The sequence below is a fragment of the Phalangium opilio genome, unplaced genomic scaffold (assembly GCF_054372755.1).
Source record: "Phalangium opilio isolate 3A_F unplaced genomic scaffold, DU_Popi_V2 ptg000329l_1, whole genome shotgun sequence".
Classification (NCBI taxonomy): Eukaryota; Metazoa; Arthropoda; class Arachnida; order Opiliones; family Phalangiidae; genus Phalangium; species Phalangium opilio.
The window spans coordinates 4,578,192-4,602,164 of NW_028324226.1; the positions used below are offsets into that span (position 1 = coordinate 4,578,192).

At 33.4% G+C, this 23,973-nt stretch overlaps 1 protein-coding gene across 8 annotated transcripts in view; it reads left to right on the plus strand.

Moving 5' to 3' along the window:
• LOC149610427 (uncharacterized) overlaps nucleotides 1-23,973 on the plus strand; it is a 176,916-nt gene that overhangs the window by 42,072 nt on the left and 110,871 nt on the right. For all 8 annotated transcript variants that reach the window (XR_016376496.1, XM_089858796.1, XM_089858798.1 and 5 more), the window contains exon 2: nucleotides 5,746-6,023. The gene's annotated coding sequence lies outside the window, so the exon portion shown is untranslated. The remainder of the gene's footprint in view (nucleotides 1-5,745; nucleotides 6,024-23,973) is intronic.

Sequence of the window (23,973 nt, forward strand, 5' to 3'; positions counted from 1 at the left end):
TACCTTTAATGGTCTGAAAACGCACCCCTAAATGGAGAAAGGGTGCTTTTTCGCACCCCTGAGCCAAATTTTTGATATCCAAGAAAATACCTTTAATGTTCTGAAAACGCACCCCTAAATGGAGAAAGGGCGCTTTTTCGCACCCCTAATTCAAATTGTTGTTGTCCGGAAAAGCACCATATATGGAGTCTATTTATACCCCAATCACTCAAGAAGGGTACATATTTATTCCCTTCTGTTGCTTCAAAGACAAATACTATGTTACTAATATGTACCTATTAAGGAGCGAAAAATTACCCAATGGTATAAAAAAACGCCCCTTATCTAGGGGTTCACATTAATACCCTATATGAAGGGTGCGAATTCATACCTTATATGGTACGTCTGGGGTGGGGGTCGAAAATACCTTTATAGGAGCGTTTCCGCCACATTTTTTTTTACAGTGTAATAGCTGTTCTGGGAAAGGGTTTATTCAAAGGGTTAATCTCGTGAAATATTTGCCTTTTTATTTGGTTATCCAATTATTTGTTTTTAATATAACTATCTGAGAGCTTATAGGCTTAAATGCATGATTACAAAGTTACGTACTATATTTGCAAACATTATGAATGAATGAAATTTTTGTTTGTTGTGCATAAAAATAACTGCAAGGAGTTAACGATATTGTTATAATCATAAATACAGGGTGTTTCATAAATTAAGGGCAGTATTGTTCTTTGGGCGATTTAGAGTCGAAAATGTAATTTCTATCTCCATTTTGCCACAAGGGACACTGGTTTCAAGTTAAGATTGGATGGAGTATTTTACGGATGACCCCTTAAGTTTAATCAAGAAACTGATTTTGACAATGATTTCTAATTTAATTAAGGGGTCATCCCTAAAACACTCAAGTCACAACTCGAAAACAGTTAACAGTGACGTATCCGGACTGCAAAATATCATAGAAGTTACATTTTCGACTAAAAATCGTCCATTCCAAAGAACATCCCCCATAATTTTTGCCAGACTTATATTAATTAAGCAACCCCTCTTTTTTTTCTGATATTTCACGAAATACACAACTTTTCCTGTTTTTAGACTGCTTTAATTTTAAGCTTCGCCCTGACCGAGCAATTTAAAAATGCCCCCTAATGGAATTTTCATTTATTTTTACGATACTTGTCCTTTAAAGTAAGCTTCATATCTTGAAATCATGGGAGCGAAGTAAAGCGAACCTTATCATTTTCGTCAAAAAAACCCCATTCTTTTCAGTTAGTATAAACGTCTACTTAATCGTATATTAAATCTCTTACAGTGGGGTGGGAGGAGATTTAATATACTTTTTTATATAGTAACTAAAGTACTACTTAATTATATTTTTAAAGGGCTAGGGGAGGGCTAGCTCGAGTTCTTTTGTTATGTCGTCATCGCTTTACTGTTGGGGGAAATTAAGTTTTGAATTCGTCATTGAAAAGGTCGTTTATAGTCTAGGGAAAAATTTCTCGGTCCCAATTAACCTAACTGGAATATTTTTAATTACCGTCAACAAGTTTTTAATCGGTTTGATGTCTGATGGGAAGATACCTGGCTGCTATACTAAATTAAACGACTCTATTGACTTAGTTTCATTCATGATTTATTTTTATAATATAAATGTAATTAAAGACAGAGTTGGTTGGTTTCAGTAACAAAATAAATAAGTTATATTTAAATAATAATTACTAATTATGACGATGAAGATTAAGTCTAATTGGGATTAAGGGTTAAGGATCCTTAGCTCGTGCGATTCACCCCATCTTAATGGTGGAGAGGGATTAATTGTCATTAATCATTATCAGTTGACCCTTTTATAGTTAGGAAAAGGTCAAAGGTTATAAAAGATGTAAGTCCTCCCTAAATTACACCCCTGGAGTAGAAACACTCAGGAGGTCTCTTTAATATTAAAAACCAGTATTTCTTTAAAATAAGATAGTTTAAATTAATTTTTACATTAAAATAATTTACCATTATAGTATTTTCTTAAATTTTTTTTAAAAAACAGATAAAATAATAAAATTATCCAATTAGAAATAATTATATGCTTATCTACAATATTGAAAATAACATACGAGCATTTAAGTTTACTTATACTGGAGCTTACGCTACACTGTTTGTGTAGCGGAAGACATTGGGGTACTAAATTCTATTGGTTCCGTCAGGTGTTACTAATGGTCTAATATAATTATTTACCCCAACACCTTCTGCCTCAGTGTGGCTACTTAACTCCTAGGCTCTAGAAAGTTAACTTAATTGCTCATATCTTCTGGTAATTAGACACAGAGTTCCAATTTGAAATATTCATTATTTTGAATTTAAAGAAGAAAATTTAAAAATCCTTTTCCTCAATGCAATATTTTCTGAAATACGTGGAAAAGTAGTTTAATTTTCATTCGAAATTTTTTGGTTAAAAACCAAAGATACAGGCCAGTAATTAATTAGTCAAATTACCGAATTTTATAGCATACTGTAATTTTATTATGGTAATTTAATTAATTTATATTGGCAGTAATTTCTAAAGTATTCAATGCTGAGCTACATTGTTCTTGACGATAAAATTTATACAACATGAATTGCAAAATTAAATATTTCGGTTCAAAAAACGTGCGGTTACATTGTTTGAGAGTCGCTTTGCTCCATAGAGCGCCAGTTATTCAATGTCGTAAATAGCTAAGACATTTAGTTGCCGCCAACGAAATGCGACCCTCATCAACAGACTATGATTAAAATAAACGACCGTTGCGACAATGACATTCCTTATTTACCCCCTCGTCGTGGTGCATGGTGACATTCTCTTTCTCTCTATTTAATTTTGTCGAGCAGCTCGTGTGTGTGTAGGTGCAGTGGCCCCTTCTTAATTCTTATTAATAGTTTTCCGCCGCATTTCGCTTAATTAAAACCATTTTCTTTAAATTGGCCCCGGCGTAACGAATGGAAACTTACATACAGGGTGTTTCTGATAAGAATGACATAAATTAAGGGGTGACATGTTTTTTGGGTCAATCTAAGTGGAAAGTGACCAAGAACAAGATGGGGTCTCCGTCTGCAACGTTTACTTATACGGGCTATGGGCTCCCAACCATTGATTGGCCCCTAGAGCAAGGAAATAGATTAAACACGTTGAGTAATTAGCATACGCTGCACACTTCTACACATTTATTGGTATACTTCTGCTAGATAAAGGTTCAATAACGTTCTTAGATTGAAAGCTGATATGTGTGACTATTTCCTTGTTTTTGGGGTCAATCGATGTTATAGATCCCATGTTCTTGGACACTTTTCACTCAGTTTGACCCCAAAAAACATGTCACCCTTTAATTTGTGGCAGACTTATCAGGAACACCCTGTATACCAACACATGCAAAAAGCCTTTTTTATTGTTCCCCAACTACAGCCTTTAATGAGACCGACCACTTGTGGTGTTTTCTGTATACTTTGCTGGAATTTTATTGTTATTATATCATAAGTTTATAATGTTATATAAGTATGGCACTTCGCGTAAATGTTCCGTCTTAACCCTATACTGTAGCAGACGATACTATGCCCACCTCCTTTTGAAAAGGATTTCTTAAGTTTGTTTCAATTTGTTAGGTTACCGTCTTCTAGCATTACTCCTTATTAGTTCAAAACAATTAATTGTAAAGTTTATTTATTTTTCTTTTTGAAAGTCATAATTGAATTCAATGCGTTAGATCTTTTGTCGAAGTTTAAAAAAAACCCCTAAATTGAATGTCTGTTTCCCCGAGTCTGCACTGCAGCGCGACAATCTCTCTCCGTGTCAAACTTACGATTACAGAAATTATTGTTAGCTTATGTTATAGTATATATATGCGTTTTAGAATATGTATGGGCGGAATTCGATTAAATATCGACCCATATAGCGTACTATATTCCATTCATTCTATGACGTCATTCAGTATACGCGCCATATCCGAATATGATTTAGGCATGATATAAATTATAGTAGATATAACCTAGGCCTAGAATTACAACAGCAGATATCTATATAGGAAACTCCTCAAATGTACGTTATACACTTTTTTTTATTTCAGATAATTAATATTCCGCTTTTTCGCTTGATTTGTAATAGTGCCCTAAATCGGTCAATAACTATATTGCGAATATTTCCATTCTCAAGGATTATAGCGTTTTCACTCCGATGGATATATGATTATATAACATTTTTAGCTAAAGCTAAAGTATCCCAAGGTTCAATTTTAATTCACTCTTTCGCTGAAGTAGAATCATTCGTATGGGATGAAACTATGAATGGATTTTTAGATTAATCATTCATTTCCTACATTGTGAACCATTTATGCTTTCCAATACATAAAGGTGTGTTATACAATGTGTTTCTGATAAGGCTACAGTAAATTAAAGGCTGACATGTTCTGAGGGACAAAATGAATGGAAATTGTCAAAGAACATGGCGTCTGCAACATTGGTTACGGAGATATGAGCTTACAAGCATTGATAGAACCCTAAAACAAGGAAATAGTGACACACATGTGTGGAGTAATTAGCTTTACTTTACCAACGTACGCTGCACACTTCTACCCATTTAATTAATAGTACACTTCTGCTATAGATAAAGGGTCAATAACGTACTTAGATGAAGGCTGATATGTCTTACTCCATAATGTGTGGCTATTTCCTTGTTTTTAGGGGACAATCACTGTTTGGGAGCTCATATCTCCGTAACTTATATTGCAGAACCCATGTTCGTTGATGCTTTCCATTCATTTTAACCTTAATAACCGGCCCTTTATTTGTAGCAGACTTATCAGAAACACCCTGTATAAGTGAATATACAGTAGATGAAATTTATTCATTGTCAAGAAATAATGACTAGGCCTACGTTCTTTAAATAACTTGGGATTATTTTCAGTGCAAATAGTGATAAACTGCAATGCAGAATGTAGTTATACTCTACATTTTCTTTCAGTTTCTTGCTTAAATTTAAGGGGTCATGCGTAAAACACATTTCAATCAAAAACGGTGTCATAGAATTTACATTTTTGACGCAAAACCTCTCAAAGCAAACAATTATTTTGGGTATTCAAGAATCAGTTACAATGTAGGAATGGAACTATTATAACATTAAAGAAACACATTCTCCGTTTAAATATTCTTCCCTTCCAAGCTTGAAGTTAAAAAAAAAGTAATAAATAACCTCTCCCTCTAACAACATTGCCTCAATCTTTGTAAAATCTTCGCCCTCTTTTAATAGTTAATATAAGGAAGTTATTTTTAACTTCCATAGACTCAAATTACATCCGAGGACTTCCGAAGGAAGTTTAATTTTACTTTTTCTTTTGAAGTACCAAGAAAATAAAAAGAGCAAAAACCAAAAAGCTTTTAAGAGATTCGGTTACGTCTAATTATCATCTTCTATCAAGCGAAAAACCAAAAAAACACGAGACTTGTTTTTCTCCCTTAATCGGAAGTACCTCAATTTGGTTGGCCAAAAAAGATATACCTAGTAATTAGATTACTGGAATGCGAAGGCCTAGTTAACCAAAACATACTAACCAGGGCATTAATTATTAACGTATACATTAATCAAAATTAATTAATTAGATACCTACTTAATCTTTAGCTACGTAGGCCTAATTAGGTGAAATTACTATCTCTTTTTTTTCTTAAATATTTTATTGAACATTGTTCAATATTAATTTTAATCAATTTGATTAACGATATTGATCGTTTTTATTTTGTTATTTTGAACAGATTCTGGATGTTTTAAATTAAGAAGTTAAGTAAGAATAAAATTTCGAAGATTTGCAAGAAGAAAATCAAGACTCGATGTGTTTGGGAAACGTGATTGAAGTTTACTCCCTGTATTTGGAAAAGTGATTGAAGAGAAATGAACTTTCGAGTACATGTTATGACCAGCGACTTTTATATTTAAGTGTTAAAGCTGTGAGTGATTCGTTACAATAACTTGAACAATTAACGTTACATCAAGCGAATCAACAATGCATTTCGAACTGTTCCTGATTGAATAGGTAAGTGTCTAAATTCTTTTGTCATAGTTTTGTGTGTATTGTGTGTACGTCTAAGGGCTTAAGCCCCGCAGTGTTATAAGCTGCAATTCAGCAGAATTGTGTTATCGGTCAAAGGTCTGGAATTCATCAATCATCAGACTTGTGTTAGGGTCAAAGGTCTGGAATTCATCAGACTTGTTTCAAAGGTCTGGAATTCATCAGACTTGTTTCAAAGGTCTGGAATTCAAAAGACTTGTGTTAGGGTCAAAGGTCTGGAATTCATCAGACTTGTGTTAGGGTCAAAGGTCTGGAATTCATCAGACTTGTGTTAGGGTCAAAGGTCTGCAATTCATCAGACTTGTGTTAGTGTCAAAGGTCTGGAGTTCATCAGACTTGTGTTATAAGCTGCTGACTTATGTTAGGGTCAAAGCTATGGAATTCATCAGACTAGTGCGTTATAGTCAAAGGTCTGCAGATGTAGCAGATTTGTGGTAGGGTCAAACGACAGCAATTCATCAGACTTGTGTTAGGGTCACAGGGCTGCAATTCAGCAAAGTTGTGTTAGGGTCACAGGGCTGCAATTCAGCAAAGTTGTGTTAGGGTCAAAGGTCTGGAATCCAGCAGATTTGTCTTAAGGTCAAACTACTGCAATTCATCAGACTTATTTGAGGGTCACAGGGCTGCGATTCTGCAGACTTGTGTTAGCGTTACAGGGAGGTAATGTACGAAGAGCAAAATTTCGGAAGCAAGAACTTGGTAACTCCAAGTTTCATGATATGCAATTTTATTAGATTAAAACATCTGCGATTTGAGAGACGGGTGTTAGGTTCAAATGTTTGTAACTTTGGGTTTAAAGGTTGCAATTTGCTGTTTGGGGTTTTGTTTGAAATTTTATGCCACTACAGAGTAGTCGAGGACGTGAAGGGGACTCGCTACTTCAACGTTCTTCGATTAAACCGTTTTTAGTATGAGCTGAATTTTATAGATTTTTTAGGGAGTTCGTATTTCCAAAAAACAAGAGTTTCCACTAAACCATCGACGGTTAACACATTGCACTTGAAATCGTACGCCATTTAAATTATTCAAGATAACCTTTAATAATTTATCGACGTGAGTTTATTGAAAATATATTTTCCCAGCCCTCGGGATCCTTAAAGGACCGAGACAAGTAGAGAGATCTGAGATCGCTAAACTGGAAACAAATTTTCTTTCTAGTTTTTTTTTTTAATATTTAATTCGACTGAAAAAATTCCCCAGCTCTTTTAAAATTTTCACCAGGAACAATTCTTTCCTTTAAACTCGTTTCCATACGGTAGAAAACAAGATGACCCAAGGTTTGGGCTCAGAATGGTATAGTAGCCGCATCAGTTCACAATGCTTAACCCTTAAAAGCATAATTCGACTCAATGTTTAACCCTTACTAGCAGAATTAAATGGATTTGCTTAGCCTTACTAGAACAATTAAATGAATTTTCTTAGCCTTACTAGAACAATTAAATGAAGTTGTTTAGCCTTACTAGAACAATTAAATGAATTTGCTTAGCCTTAATTACTAGAACAAACGAAAACATATCACCTTACCACAATCTTCCTTTCACTCTCCCTTCAACAACGAACGAAACATTTCGTACTACTACAACTATAATACAACTACAACTTCTACTACTACTATAATACAAGTACAACTTCTACTACTACTACTATAATACAACTACAACTCCTACTACTACTACTACTACAGACCAGGTGAAACTAATAGCCTCATCGTAGATATATATCATACTTTGTGGCTAAAAACCTCTGGAGAAACTTTTTGAGAAAGCCTTCTTTCGTTTGTTCGTTCATTCGATCCCACACTTTGTTGCTATATGCGGCCCGAGGGGCTAGCCACTTAAGAAAAAAGGTATGTTTTGTTACTTTGTATGTACAAACAGCCGGAAAGATATTTGAATATTTCATAAAATCAGAAAAAAAGTAAAATAAAACGGAAATATCGTGAAATTAAACTAATATTATAAAATTGAATAAAAATATCTTGAAATTAAACAAATATTTCTTGAAATTAAACAAATATTTCTTGAAATTAAATAAAAAATTTCTTGAAATTAAATAAAAAATTTCTTGAAATTAAATAAAAAATTTCTTGAAATTAGATAAAAAGTTTCTTGAAATTAAATAAAAAATATCGTGAAATTAAACAAAAATATCCTGAAGTTAAACTAAAGTATCGTGAAATTAAACTAAAATATCGTGAAATTAAATAAAAATATCTGGAAATTAAACTAAAATATCGTGAAATTAAATAAAAAATATCGTGAAATTAAACAAAAATATCCTAAAATTAAACTAAAGTATCGTGAAATTAAACTAAGATATCGTGAAATTAATAAAAATATCTTGAAATCAAACTAAAATATCGTGAAATTAAATAAAAAATATCTTGAAATTAAACTAAAATATCGTGAAATTAAATAAAAATATCTTGAAATAAACTAAAATATCGTGAAATTAAATAAAAATATCTTGAAATAAACTAAAATATCGTGAAATTAAACAAAAATATCCTGAAGTTAAACTAAAGTATCGTGAAATTAAACTAAAATATCGTGAAATTAAATAAAAAATATCTGGAAATTAAACTAAAATATCGTGAAATTAAATAAAAAATATCGTGAAATTAAACAAAAATATCCTGAAATTAAACTAAAGTATCGTGAAATTAAACTAAGATATCGTGAAATTAATAAAAATATCTTGAAATCAAACTAAAATATCGTGAAATTAAATAAAAATATCTTGAAATTAAACTAAAATATCGTGAAATTAAACAAAAATATCCTGAAATTAAACTTACGTATCGTGAAATTAAACTTACGTATCGTGAAATTAAACTTAGGTATCGTGAAATTAATCAGAAATATCGTGGAAATAAAAAGAAGTATATATTGTGGAATATGTTTTGAAATAACTATACATAATCAGAAATCAGGTATAGACAATTTTTTATCTTAGGAAGTGATTAGCCCCTCGATACAGTCATTCCCGCTTCCCCTACGTATTCATTTCCTGCTAGACGGTTCTCATGATGGTCTTTGATGGCTTACAAGTTATCCGGAGCTGGGCACTTCCTAACAGACTCGTCTAAATCCTAACAATTAGGTCGATCACCCTTTCGCCGACCCCCCATACCGCTATATATATATCAATGGATTGAATGGAAATCCGATTTACCTTCTACCATATATAGATGAGAATTATTGATTTAATGCCTAACAATATTCAACTGAGATATAGTATTCAAGATATGGATGCCCAGAAGTAACATTAGCGCTTTTAAGTGTGCTCAAATAAGAACGGATCCATCATTCATCAATAACCCCATAACATTTCCGTTATCGATGTGTTGTAAAAAAATTACGTCTAAGTCTTACACTGAAGTAATTAGGCTAAGACAGGTCATAAACTTTAAAGCGTGGGTGTATAAGGTCAGAGGTTGTTTGGGTTTATAAGGTCAGGGGTTGTTTGGCTTTATAAGGTCAGGGGTCAAATTCAATTCCAAGTTAGAACTTCGAACGTATTAATTTGCATATCGACAAGATTTATTGAATTTTCAGATTGAATTAAGGGATGAATGGCTAGGAAATGTATAGGAGTTTTAAGTCAAATTGAGGTTGAGTATTTGCAATGTGAAGATACAGGGTGATACAAAAAAGGGAGGTTGCTTCTATGGGCGATTTTGAGCCAAAATGTTTCTACGAAATTTTGGCGTCGTTTACAGCTGCTTTAAAACAAGTGGAGTGTTTTCACCTAAGAATGACCCCTTTTATTTAATTAAGTAATGCTGATTAAATTTAAGGGATCATCCGTAAAATACTCCAGCTATAACTTGTAAATGGTGCGACCCATATAGGGGAAAATGTCATAAGAATTTACTACATGTTTCACTCAAAGTCGCCCATACAACCCACTGTACTTTAATTGGTCCAATGAGAGGATACCCTTTCAGGGTTTGTACAGAACCTGGATAAGTAAGGGATTTGGAAAAAGTCAGGGATTTAATTTTTTTTTCCCTAAAAAGTCAGGGATTTTGTTTGATGTATCAAACCACGCTTCGAGAAATGCTAAATATGGGTCTGCAGGTTTGATGAAGTGGACTCGTCACTCTGGTAAGCGCCTTAAAATGGCCAGGAATATTGGCAAAATGTGGTCATGTTTAATGCTGGAATAGTCAGGGATTTTCAATATAAAAATTGTTTCCTAACCCTGCCTGCATTTTATCCAAACCACCCTATTTGGAACACCCGGAATTATTGAAAGTACATAATTTGAAGAACTGTAAACATTGTATAATTTAGTGCCATATGGTTGTACTTGTTTCGCGTCGCATCCACTTCCAAAGTAACTGTGTTAAATTACTTTAAGCATAGGTGTTTCTTTTGAAAAACACGTTTTCTTCAACAATCTGACAATTTAAGATAAAGTTCAACAAAATAAATAAACAAAGAACAACTCGTTTAAAATATTTCAGATTTCGTAACAATTCACGTCCCCTAAAAATCTCTATGCAGTTTGTCTTTTTGACGACAAGGCGAAATATTGTTCTTCATATAGGCGCGCGTATGTCAATGCATGAACATTATTATCATATTTTTTTTCCACTGGTTCTTTTCTATTTCATTTACAAATAATTTCTATTGCAAAATATCGTTCAAATTTCTCGCCTAACTAACCAAGCGTGAGTGATCCAATCTCAAAAAAAAAAATTAAAAAATCGGTGGTCGCTCCGCGCCGCGGATTAGGTGAAAGATAACGAATAAGAAACACAATCGTATTCCTAATTAAGCCACATTCTAACCTCGACGGTTTGTACGGTTTTTTAGAGAGAGAGAGAGAGAGAGAGAGAGAGAGGGGGGGGAGAGAGAGAGAGAGAGTGAGAGAGAGAGAGAGAGAGTGAGACGATTGAATTCAATTTAATTTTTAATTTTAAATAATTATAAAAATCTATTCAAAGCCCCTTCATTGGCTTATTTACTAGCTAAGTTCTACCTTTTTAGATAGTAAGATTGCAAAATGATATGGGATTAGAGGATGTTTATGAACAAGACGCGCTCTCATTATAACTAGAATAGAAATTAGGAGGATGTTAATATTTCCTTCTAAAAACAACGTGACTATTTTTAAAACATACACGTTCGTAATTAACTGGGGAAACTTCGTAACAAAACTCATTATAGAACCGTTTTATTTTAAAAAAGACTGAACTGAAATATTTTATGTAAATCCGTTTTATTTTAAAAAAGACTGAACAGAAATATTTTATGTAAATTATTTATTTTGGGATGGGTTCTGGGATTGAAATCATTATTTTAAGCTTTTTTTCTTCCTTTTTTGTCCCTTAACTGGTTGTTGAGTCTAGTTTCTGTTATACTGATAATATTAGTTAATACATGGACCTGTGGTTTGTGAGCCTTAATCCCAGCTATAGTCATGTTTCTGAACCTTAATTTGAACTACAGGCATGTTTATGAGCCTTAATTAGAACTACATTAATTTTTATCAGCCCTTATTCGAACCACAGTGATGTTTATGAGCCTTAATTCGAACTCCAGTCATTTTTATGAGCCTTAATCCGAACTCCAGTCATTTTTATGAGCCTTAATCCGAACTCCAGTCAGGTTTATGAGCCTTAATTTGAACTCCAATCATGTTTATGGCCCATTTCGAAATTTATTAGAACGGCAGTCATTCTGAACTTTAATTCAAACTCCAATTACGTTTATGAGCCATTTTGAATCTTAAGTTGAACTCCAATTATGTTTATAAGCCATTTTGAATCTTAAGTCGACCTCCAATTACGTTTATGAACCATATATTGAACCTTAATTCGAACATAAGTCGCGTTTTCAGCATTAATACAAACTGCAATCGTGTTTTATAGCAAATATTCCAGCCGGTATCATGATCCTGAGCCTTAATTCAAAATGTCAATCATGTTCTTCTAACTCCAAAAACATCTCCATTTCGGACCCGGTTATCTTAGCACCATAGGTTCAAACGTCAAACGTCAAACGAGTTATTTTACCTTAAATCGAACTGTCTTATCGCCGCAAATCGAAATCATATTGTGCCGAACAAAAATTTAAGTTCTCTTAAGATGTCTCTTTAAAATCTCAAATACTTTCATTAAAATTCTGTACGTGTAACAAAACCATTAAAAAAAATCTTGATTTTCCTGATGCATCCATCAGTTGATCAAACAAAATTTAATCTCTGATCCAGGAAGGAGTGACTATATAGCTGGGCGCCAAATCAGAACTAAATAAATTCAACTCGAAATCATTTAGATAACGAACTAATTAGCTTTTATCAAATTTTATTTCAACACTAAAAAAAAATAAAAAGAATAAAATTCCAACCAAAAATATCCTTTCATTTTCGATATCAAAAGTTTTTAAAGATATGATGGTAATATGAGGATCTTAATGAAGGTTTAAATACCTGTTTATTTTTTCCCCAATCTAATTCTAATCCACGAGGATAAATTAGAACTTTAAATTTTTCTTTGGTACAAATTTTAAAAATAACATCAGTGATATTGTAGCGGAAAATTATAAACCTCAAATGACAAATTCCCACGAATTTTAATTTAGCTAATTTAATTTTAAATACCATCTAACGCGTTTAAAAAGCAAAAATAAAAATTATTATTTAGGCAGAATTTAAATTATAGGTTAGGCATCGTTGCTCTTGCTTAAAACTATTCGAAAAAATTAAAAAAAACTTAAACTTTGATTCTGTCTTCAACGTTCAGAACAAAATAATTTTAATATTAAAACGATTTATGTCATTATTTGAAACGCAAAAGAATTTAGGGATCAGTCAATTGATGTCTCGCTGAGTAAAATTTAATAGAAATTAAGCTTACAAGGTCAAGGTTGAAGTTTTCGAGAATAGATTCAGAACGAATTAATTTATTGAATATAAATTGTCTCATCTTTTGATGATTTTTTGACTGAAATTGAATAGAAATACTTTCTGGCAGTTGTGCCATCACAAATTGCTTGCAGTTAGGGAAGGTGGTTAGGCAAAATTGCTGGAAATGGTCAGGGACAGGTCAAAGACGATAAAACTTGTCTTAAAGTCAGATCATAATGCAAAATTTCATGGTAAAATAATTTGGGAAAATGGAATTTTGGTGAAATACACGAAGATAAGCAATTATTTTTAATAATAATTCGTGTTTTATAATCATGTCTCTATACTGAAAAAGTTTAATATCTGTTCCTTCAGTCACTCCATTTTGTTCACTTATATTTTACTTTCTCTAGTCTTTGTCAACATGGACTGTTTTTATTAATATTATAATTAGACGTCTCTTTGAATTGATTCAATATTACAATTAGGAACCGTGGTACATTAGATGTCTTTCGCATTTACAAAATAGACCTTTTAGACCAGGAAGGACAATCCCGGATACTGGAAAACCTGGGTGTTTAAAGTAGTCAGATAATTTGAATCATGCAATATTGCGCTCGCGAACACTGGAACACGAGGCTTCTCTGTCCTCCTCGTCTTCAGAACATATCTTAGACCTGGGCGGACAATGCCGGACACTATTGTTACTTGTATCTTAATTATTAGATTCTTTTTAATTAAAGAAATATTACCTTAATGGTTAAACAAAGGGAAAAGTCGACGAAGACGATTAAACATAGTAGAATGAGACAATATTATTTTAATTGCGAAGTGGGGCGCTGCACGTTTGTTTAAGAAGATACCGCCCGTCTTCTTATGTAGAACAGAAAATGTATTATCGTAAGTTCATAAGATATATTCCATAAGTTTGTCACTGGTTACAAACTGGAGCTTGTCATGAAGTGACGTGGGTCATAGATTAGAGGTAAAGCGACGCCTGGTGAGGCCCTGTCAAAGACTCAGTACAGACCGAGAAGCTATGTCTAGTTTACTAGGGAGAAGGTATAAGATAACTATTCGCGCGCCACAGTCCCAGTCCCCTTTCAAAATACAAGGGGGGACGTAAAAGGAGGCCAGGCTATTTCGCCTCTCCTCAGTCGGAAAATTCGTAATTTTCGTCATTCGCGTCGCGCTGACGTGAGTTTTCAAGAACCAATGAGATGCTGGTTGTAATTTAGAGGCGGGAGTTAACTCCGGACCTACGTTCGGACTGGAGATAAAGCTAGAAATGTGGCTTATTTATACCTTCTCCCTAGTAAACTAGATATCGCTTCTTGTACAGACTAAATAGGAAGATGGAAGTCCTGCAAAATTAACCGACTGTAGACATGCAATTCTCGCTTGTCGTTCTCGAACTAGCTCGAGCTGTAAGTCTCTAGCATTTTACGAAGTATAGGTAATGTCATACTTATGGAACATACTTATAAACTTATGATATTATTCAAAGTAGATAGAAGCGGTATAGCCCATATAGGAAGCAGTACGCGGACGAAGAATAATGATCAAAAGACGAAGAAGCGGTTTTCTCTTTTCTTAGGATTACTGTTACGCGCGTGCCTCTTTTGATTTTTTGAGATTCAAATAATATGCAAATAAGATCTCTCGAATACTGGTCTTCTTTTTAGTCTCGAGAAAAATTAACAAAATATATTACCAATAAATAAATGCCTTTTCAACTCACGATATTGTATGTAATATTACGAAATTCTCAATTTAAAAAAAAACGGGTTGTTTAAGCTTTTAATCATTGCTATACTGGGTGTTTCTATGATAAGTCTGCCATAAATTAAGGGGGATGTTCTTTGGGAAATCAATTTTGAGTCGAAAATGTAACTACTATCTAAGGGACACCGTTTTCTAGTTATGATTTGAGTGTTTTAGGGATGACCCCTTAATTAAATTAGTAGAAATCGTTGTCTAAATCAGTTTCTTAATTAAATTTAAGGGGTCATCCATAAAATACTCCATCCAATCTTAACTTGAAAACAGTGGCCCGGTCGGCAAAATGGAGATAGAAATTACATTTCGACTCAAAATTGATTTCCCAAAGAACATCCCATTAATTTATGGCAGACTTATCAGAAACACCCTGTATTTATAATAATGGGTTATTAAGAGCTTATACCATAGGAGTTGAATTTATTTAATATTAAAAGATGTAGGGACTATAGCGAAGTTTTTTTTAATTCATCAAGAATAAAACTGTGTATTATTTTTAAAAGGGGTCAATAAGTTATTGAGTGCGTATTTCATTCATTAATATTTGTCTTAAAGGAGAGGATATTGGCTAGAAATTTCCTTTACTTATTGGAATTAATATTTAATATAATGAATATTTCAAATTTGTCTATTTGTCTATTTACAATGTTAAAGAAGATGTGAGAAATTACTTTAACTTACTAAAGCCTACACGCGTTAGGCATTTCTGTGTAGCAGATATCAGATAAGGTGGTCACGTGGTAAAAGTCTTCCAATATCAATTGTATGCTTCAACGTCATCCATTTTAAAATAGAATTCTTTATATGGTATGTAATTATCGATGTACAGGGTGTTTCTGATAAGTCTGGTATAAATAAATTAAGGGAGATGTTCTTTGGGGAATCGATTTTGAGTCGAAAATGTAATTTCTATCTCCATTTTGCCCTAAGGGCGACCGTTTTCTAGTTAAGATTGGATGGAGTATTTTACGGATGACCCCTTAAATTTAATTAAGAAACTGATTTAGACAATGATTTCTAATTTAATTATGGGGTCATCCCTAAAACACTCAAATCTTAACTGGAGAACAGTGTCCCTTGTGGCAAAATGGAGCTAGAAATTACATTTTCGACTCATAATTGATTTACCAAAGAACATCCCCCTTAATTTATTAATACCAGACTTATCAGAAACATCCTATATACACCTCTTTAAACTGACAATATTTAGAGTGAAAAACTGCGTCCCATATTATATGGGAAGATTAAAAATAATTTATAAATACATATTTAAAATTAACCAAAGCCCATAATTTATCATATTTAGTAAGCTTAAATACGCGGTATTATTAGAGAGATAGTCTGATTCTTTTAGATAAAATGCCAGAGGCGATAAAAATAACATAACATAAAATCTTCAAGAAATTTAACTCAACGAAAAAGGAAGGTATTCGGGAACGAAAATAAATAACAACTTAAAGGAAAAGTTTAGGTAACATAACATTATACCTTAAAAGAACGGCCTTTTTCTAAATATAAAAGGTAAAATATCAAATAAAATAAATGATCTCTTATTACAAAATAATTGGTATTTAATTAGTCTTAAAAATAATCAAGGACTACTGCGCCATCCGCTATGTGTTTAGTGGCGTCTGCTAAATCGAACAACTTACCTCTCTCAGCCTGTGAGAATTCAACCAATCCCTTGGGAGTAAGTGGTTCGATTTAGCAGACGCCACTAAACCAATGGCGTCTGCTAAACCGAACCTTTTACCCTTACGGGATTGGTTGATTTCTCACAGGCTGAGAGAGGTAAAGATAAGGTCATGGTTCGGGCTAGCAGACGTCACTAAACCAATGGCGGATAGCGCAGTAGTGCTTGATTATTTTTAAGACTAATTAAATGCAAACTAATTATTTTGTAATAAGAGATCATTTATTTTAATTTTTTTAATAATTTTCCTTTTAATTTAGAAAAAGTCCGTTCTTTTAAGGTGCAATTTTATGTTACACGTGAACTTCTTCTTTAATACTTCTAAAGATAACAATAACAAACATAAACAAGAAAACAGAAGAATAAGAAATGGCGTCTCTGATGCCTCTCTCGCTCTCTTTAACATTTAAAATTAGGATTTCGTGATGGTGCGTACAACCATTCATTCCAAATTGAAAGTACTATTCTACATAAACTACTAAACCCTTTATCTAATTATACATTATTATAAGCCTTTTCCGCCCGCCATACGCCTTCTTAACACTATGCAAACTGTAACTGAAACTCTTTGCCGGGATTTTTCGTTATACAGTCTTATACGGATAAAATGTGGGCCGACACCCGAAACTGGTCGAACTGGTTAACAAACATTTCGCTAAAATGAGCACAAAACCAAACCACTTCGTCAGGAGAGAATTACAGAAAAAAGAAAATGTTTTTTTTTTACTTTTCTTTTTTTTCTTTAAATGCCGAGAATTGAAAGAGAAAAGATATATATCCTTTAAAATATTTTCCTTCGAGAAAAAATATTACGGTAACTTTAACTTTAACTTTTACTTTACAAGATTGTTAAGTTCGTAACTTAATGTAAATGTTTGCTGAGGAAATCTTGCCTTGCGCAATTGTTTCTGGGTATTCCTTGTATGTCAAGGGTCAAATAGGCTTTAGTAATTGTTTGCCCCTTTTAGATGTCTTTAAAATTTGAATACAAAATCATATAGATAGTTTAGTGTCTTAAACTTGCTCGTTGCAGAGTTGCGTTGCCATAACAGTTTTTGATTGGAGTTCAGCCCCAATCACTTCCAAAGTTAATTTTTGCTTCGGATTGGGCTCAAAAATTACTTGCAAAACTTAATGCCGTTTTCCATTGACTGCTAGCAATCTGTCACCATGGAGAAATATGAAATTAGACATAGGTAGGTGCATGTGGAGTTCAGCCCCAATCACTTCCAAAGTTAATTTTTGCTTCGGATTGGGCTCAAAAATTACTTGCAAAACTTAAGTTGTTTTCCATTGACTCCTAGCAATCTGTCACCATGGAGAAATATGAAATTAGGCATAGGGGCATGTGGAGTTCAGCCCCAATCACTACCAAAGTTCATTTTTGCTTCGGATTGAGGTGAAAAATTACTCGCAACACTTATACTGTTTCTGTTTTCCATTGGCTGCTAGCAATCGACCACCATAGAGCAATATGAAATTAAACATTGATGCATTTAATGCATATTTAAAGGGAATTTCATTATCACTCCAAGAACATTACTTATAGAAAATACCAATAGAAAAACGGGATTAGGGACTTCCAATTTCAACTTCGAACATTTTTCAAAAGACGCAACCCACACCTCTCGTACTTCTAGTTGACCTACAGACCTCCGTATACTTTTTATCGGCTAGTAGAGTCAACCCACGTCCACTCACCAAAAAAAAATATATGCATTGAAAAAGTTGACCACCAATTCCATAATGGCTTACCCCATATAACGGTAAAACGGCCGAATTGTTAACACATTTTGGATGCATCCAAACGTTGCTAACGTTATATCGTAGGCAACGATTCAAACAGCTCAGGCTGTAGCATTAGCCTTCTAGGCTGTAGACCCTTCTAGGTTAACTATAAAATAAATACAAATTTAAAATTCAAAGCAAGATAACAGAGTGTAACATATTCACTTCAAATTATGAGCATCTATTTCTTGTTTTAGTCATCCTAAGGGAGCAAAAGTGCCGCTGAACTCGTGCGTAGCTCCACCCCCTGTCGCCATTCTGGTTGTCCTTTTTTGCATTGCTGAAGCTATTTCAGCCCTCTTCCAGCCCTACCTGCTATCTCTATTAGCTAGAGTGAGGTTGCATGACGTAGTACTGCCAAATCCCTAAACACACACCTCCTCGTATCTCTTTCCTCACGTTGATCCTGGACAAAGTAGATAGTTTCACTTTCGGTTTTGTAGTTCTGGCTGGCATTTTGAGTGACTGGCAACGCCGCGTGCCCCACTGACCTAGACATTTACTCCGTGGTAGCGGCAGCAGAAACTCGGTGGTAGTGGTGGTGGCGGGTTTTTCCCCTTTCCCAACTTATAATATTATTCTTTTAAAAATAAAAAATTTCAACTTCTTCAGCTAGTTCCGAGAAAGGGGATAGATTTTTCTTCTACCGAAAGAAGAAACGAACGAATAAGAACTATTGTTTAACCGAAATTACGTTTAAAATGAAATAAGACTGAAGGGTTTTTAAACCAAATTTATTTCTCGTATTACAAGATGTTTTATAACTGCAACCCGCCTGAGTTAGTTAATAACAGAAATATTTTTTCTCGAGGGGTTAAATGCTTTTGAAACTCTTGTTCAACTATTTTCACGAGATTTGATAAATACGCCTAGATTTCGTCTCGTGATTAATTCTTTACTAACAGAGGCGCTATAACAAATTCCAGCAAATATTTAGAGTCGATGAGATGCAAACCGATTTTTCCAATTCCGTATTTCACGAGATTTCACATATTTTTTCATAAATTTTCAGTCCCGATAGACTTCGTGAGCTGCAAATAGGTTCCGAATTTTTTAGACGAGATTCAAACAGATTTTCCTGGAAATCCATCAAATTTTCCTAAATTTCACGAGGTGTAAAAAAATGTTTCCTGAAAATCCATTGAATTTTCACAAATTTCATGAGATTTCAAAATGAATTTTCCCAAAATGTCACGAGATTTCAAACAGTTTTTCTTGAAAATCCATTGAATCTTCCCTAATTTCCCCAGATTTCTAACATACTTTTTCCTGAAAATCCATTGAATTTCACGAGATTTCTAACATATTTTTTCCTGAAAATCCATTGAACTTTACGAGATTTCAAGCATTTTTTCTTGAAAATCCATTGAATTTCACGAGATTTCTAACTTACTTTTTCCTGCAAATCCATTGAAATTCACTAGATTTCAAACATTTTTTCCTGAAAATCCATTGAATTTCACGAGATTTCAAACATATTTTTTCTGAAAATCCATTGAATTTCACGAGATTTCTAACATATTTTTTCCTGAAAATCCATTGAACTTTACGAGATTTCAAGCATTTTTTCTTGAAAATCCATTGAACTTTACGAGATTTCAAGCATTTTTTCTTGAAAATCCGTTGAATTTCACGAGATTTCTAACTTACTTTTTCCTGCAAATCCATTGAAATTCACTAGATTTCAAACATTTTTTCCTGAAAATCCATTGAATTTCACGAGATTTCAAACATATTTTTTCTGAAAATCCATTGAATTTCACGAGATTTCTAACATATTTTTTCCTGAAAATCCATTGAACTTTACGAGATTTCAAGCATTTTTTCTTGAAAATCCATTGAATTTCACGAGATTTCTAACATATTTTTTCCTGAAAATCCATTGAATTTCACTAGATTTCAAACATTTTTTCCTGAAAATCCATTGAATTTCACGAGATTTAAAACATATTTTTTCTTGAAAATCCATTGAACTTTACGAGATTTCAAGCATTTTTTCCTGAAAATCCATTAAATTTCACGAGATTTCAACAGGTTTCATGGGAATGGCAGCTTACTAATTAATATTTTTCGAAATTATACTTATTTATACCCAGACTAAGTAGTGAGTGTCTTTCCCCTTGGTTTTTATTTGGACTTTTCGTAAGTTCCTGGGATTTATTTGCTTTACATTTGCATAAGTATTTAAAAATGCTCGAGTCTGTGTTATTTAAACATCACGTAGGATACTATTTACGTGCTTCAAACTCGTACTTGCGAAGCATCTCAAGATGCCGTCAACGGTGTTTTATTTTGAAAATCAGTAAGAACGCTTTTCAATACTACAATTCTACCATCACGAGTGTGAAGTAAGGAACTAGTTGAAATATTATATCTTGGGTTATTGGCACTTCAATTAAGAAATATATTTTCAAATTAGAAGAATAGAAGTTTTTAATAATATAAAGGATGTTACAAAAGAGGGTGGTGAGACCAAAATACTAGCGATTTTGAGTTGAAAATGTTCTATGAACATTCTTACTAAGGGCCAGAGTTTACAAGTTATGATATTGGAGTGTTTTACGGATGACCCAATATAAAACCAAGATGTGATATCTAATTTATTAGGGAGAAGTTATAAATTCGCCACATTTCTAGCTTTATCTCCAGCAGTCCAAACGTAGGTTCGGAGTTAATCCCCGCCTCTAAATTACAACCAGCATCTCATTGGTTCTTGAAAACTCACGTCAGCGCGACGCGAATGACGAAAATTACTTGTATTTTCCGACTGAAGAGGGGTAGCGAAATAGCCCGGCCTCCTTTTACGTCCCCCCCTTGTATTATAGAAGGGGGACTGGGACTATGGCGCGCGAATACTAAGGCATCTTATGACTTCTCCCTAATAAACTAGATATCGCTTCTTGATAAAACTAAAAGATGCATCATATGACAAACCAACTTAACTTACTTGTGATTTAAATATTAAAAGTAAAAAAATAAAAATGTTTCTTTATAGCTGGAAGCAAGTTTAGGCAGTTCATTTAAATAATGTTTTTTGGGTCAAAATATACTAATTTTCAATTAATTTTCATTCCATTTATCATTTACCGGTTATTTGAGAATTTGGGGTGGTTTTGCTTCATTTAAATATTTCAAATCAAATAGGATATCTCAAGATATTTTGACGGATAGTTGAAAAACGAGCTTGTTGTTAAAAGATGAGGTGTAGGGTGAAAATAACACCAAAAGTCCAGAATACCTGTAATAGAGAAGTTAAGAAGTTTAATTATAAAACCGTAAACAACGCTTTTTTATGTTAAAAAAAAGGCGTAACTTAACTTCTTTCTAACAGGTCAAAACACCTGTTTAAGGCCCTTAGCTACCAAACTTGAAATTTATTATTTCAAAATCATTATTAACTTATTTATTGAGCTTTTTTTAAAAAAGATATCTGTCAATCAATATGCAAATTAGTCTAACTCAATAAAATTCAAGATTATGATCGGTTTCTACGCTAATAATTATCGATCTTTATAAATAATCTGTTTACGGATAGAAATTGCGGTTCAACGCGCGATTAAAAAAGGCAAAATAACTGTAGCATAAGTTCATAAGTAATGTTCTATAAGTGTGTCACTGGTTACAAACTGGAGCTTGTCATGAAGTGACGTAGGTCATAGATTCTGGGTAAAGCGACGCCTGGTGAGGCGATATCAAAGGCTTAGTACAGACTAAATAGGACTAGATGCACTGCAAAATTAACCACCGAGGTAGTCATTTCTCGCTTGTCATTCTCGAACTAGCTCGAGCCAAGAAGCGATATTTAGTTTACTAGGGAGAAGATTTAAATTCACCACATTTCTAGCTTTATCTCCAGTCCAGACGTAGGTGCGGACGTAGTTAATCCCCGCCTCTAAATTACAACCAGCATCTCATTGGTTCTTGAAAACTGACGTCAGCGCGACGCTAATGACGAAAATTTCGTATTTTCCGACTGAGGAGAGGCGAAATAGCCCGGCCTCCTTTTACGTCCCCCTTTGGTATTTTGAAAGGGGGACTGGGACTATGGAGGCGAATACTTAGGCACCTTATAGCCTCTCCCTAGTAAATTAGATATCGCTTCTTGCTCGAGCTGTAAGTCTCTAGTACTACAAAGTATAGGTTGTGTCATACTTATGGATGGGAACATAACTTATAAACTTATGCTATAGGCAAAATAACTTAATCTATGACTGTCTTTTTTTCCGTCTGAATCTTTTACCTTATCGTCTGGATGTTCCAAAAAAGAAATTGGATTGATTTTTGGTTAAATTTACTAAGCCGATCAATTTTGGTGCACCGTTACATTTTCTTTTTTTTTATGTAACTTTCACTCGTATCACCTTGAAGTTTCCATAGATTTGAAACTAAGGTGGATGGATATTTTACACGAAAACCAGTATAGAGAAAAAGTAGATCCTGATAATTCAAGGTGATATTAACTTTAGGATATCCCCGTCTTTGTAGCCAGCTACTAGGGTATTTTCGGGAAAATACCGTTCGCAATCTAATGTTTTTATTGTGATTAAGGAAGGATTGAGGAAATAATAAATTAATTTCACGAAGGAATTTTTGGGGAAGCAATTTTTTAAAATTACGTTGATAAAATAAAAATAAATACTTTCTTGAAGAAAAACGTTTCGACGAATGGAATGACGACTTACTTAACTCGAGATTATGAGTACCTCAAATTAGATTATTTATATTATTAATAAAATAAAACCCCCAGCTTAATCTGTCTGCTTCTCTGGATTTAACAATAGGCATGTCATAATAATAATAGTTATATATAATAGTTAATAATAATTAATAGATTAAATTAAAAACGATTAACATGGCACGTGTCTCGCCAAACTGATTTACTCTAAACTTGCTTCCGCACTATTATAGGGTTGCCAGGGAAAACCCGGAATGTCTAACAAAATATCAGGGAAGTTCGAAATGAGCTTGAAATGTCAAGGAATAGTCAGGGAATTTCTAAATAAGCCTAAAATGTCAGGGAATTTCTAAATAAGCCTAAAATGTCAGGGAATTTCTAAATAAGCCTAAAATGTCAGGGAATTTCTAAATAAGCCTAAAATGTCAGGGAATTTCTAAATAAGCCTAAAATGTCAGGGAATTTCTAAATAAGCCTAAAATGTCAGGGAATTTCAAAATTGGCCTAAAATGTCAGGGAATTTCAAAATTGGCCTAAAATATCAGAGAAAAGTCAGGGAATTTCAAAATGAGCCTAAAAATTCAGAGAAAAGTCAGGGAATATCAAAATGATCCTAAAAATTCAGAGAAAAGTCAGGGAATTTCAAAATGATCCTAAAAATTCAGAGAAAAGTCAGGGAATTTCAAAATGAGCCTAAAAATTCAGAGAAAAGTCAGGGAATTTCAAAATGAGCCTAAAAATTCAGAGAAAAGTCAGGGAATTTCAAAATGAGCCTAAAAATTCAGAGAAAAGTCAGGGAATTTCAAAATGAGCCTAAAAATTCAGAGAAAAGTCAGGGAATTTCAAAATGAGCCTAAAAATTCAGAGAAAAGTCATGGAATTTCAAAGTAGGCCTAAAAGATTTAGGGAAATGTCAGGGCATTTCAAAATGGTCCTAAAAATTCAGAGAAAAGTCAGGGAATTTCAAAATGAGCCTAAAAATTCAGAGAAAAGTCAGGGAATTTCAAAATGAGCCTAAAAATTCAGAGAAAAGTCAGGGAATTTCAAAATGAGCCTAAAAATTCAGAGAAAAGTCAGGGAATTTCAAAATGAGCCTAAAAATTCAGAGAAAAGTCATGGAA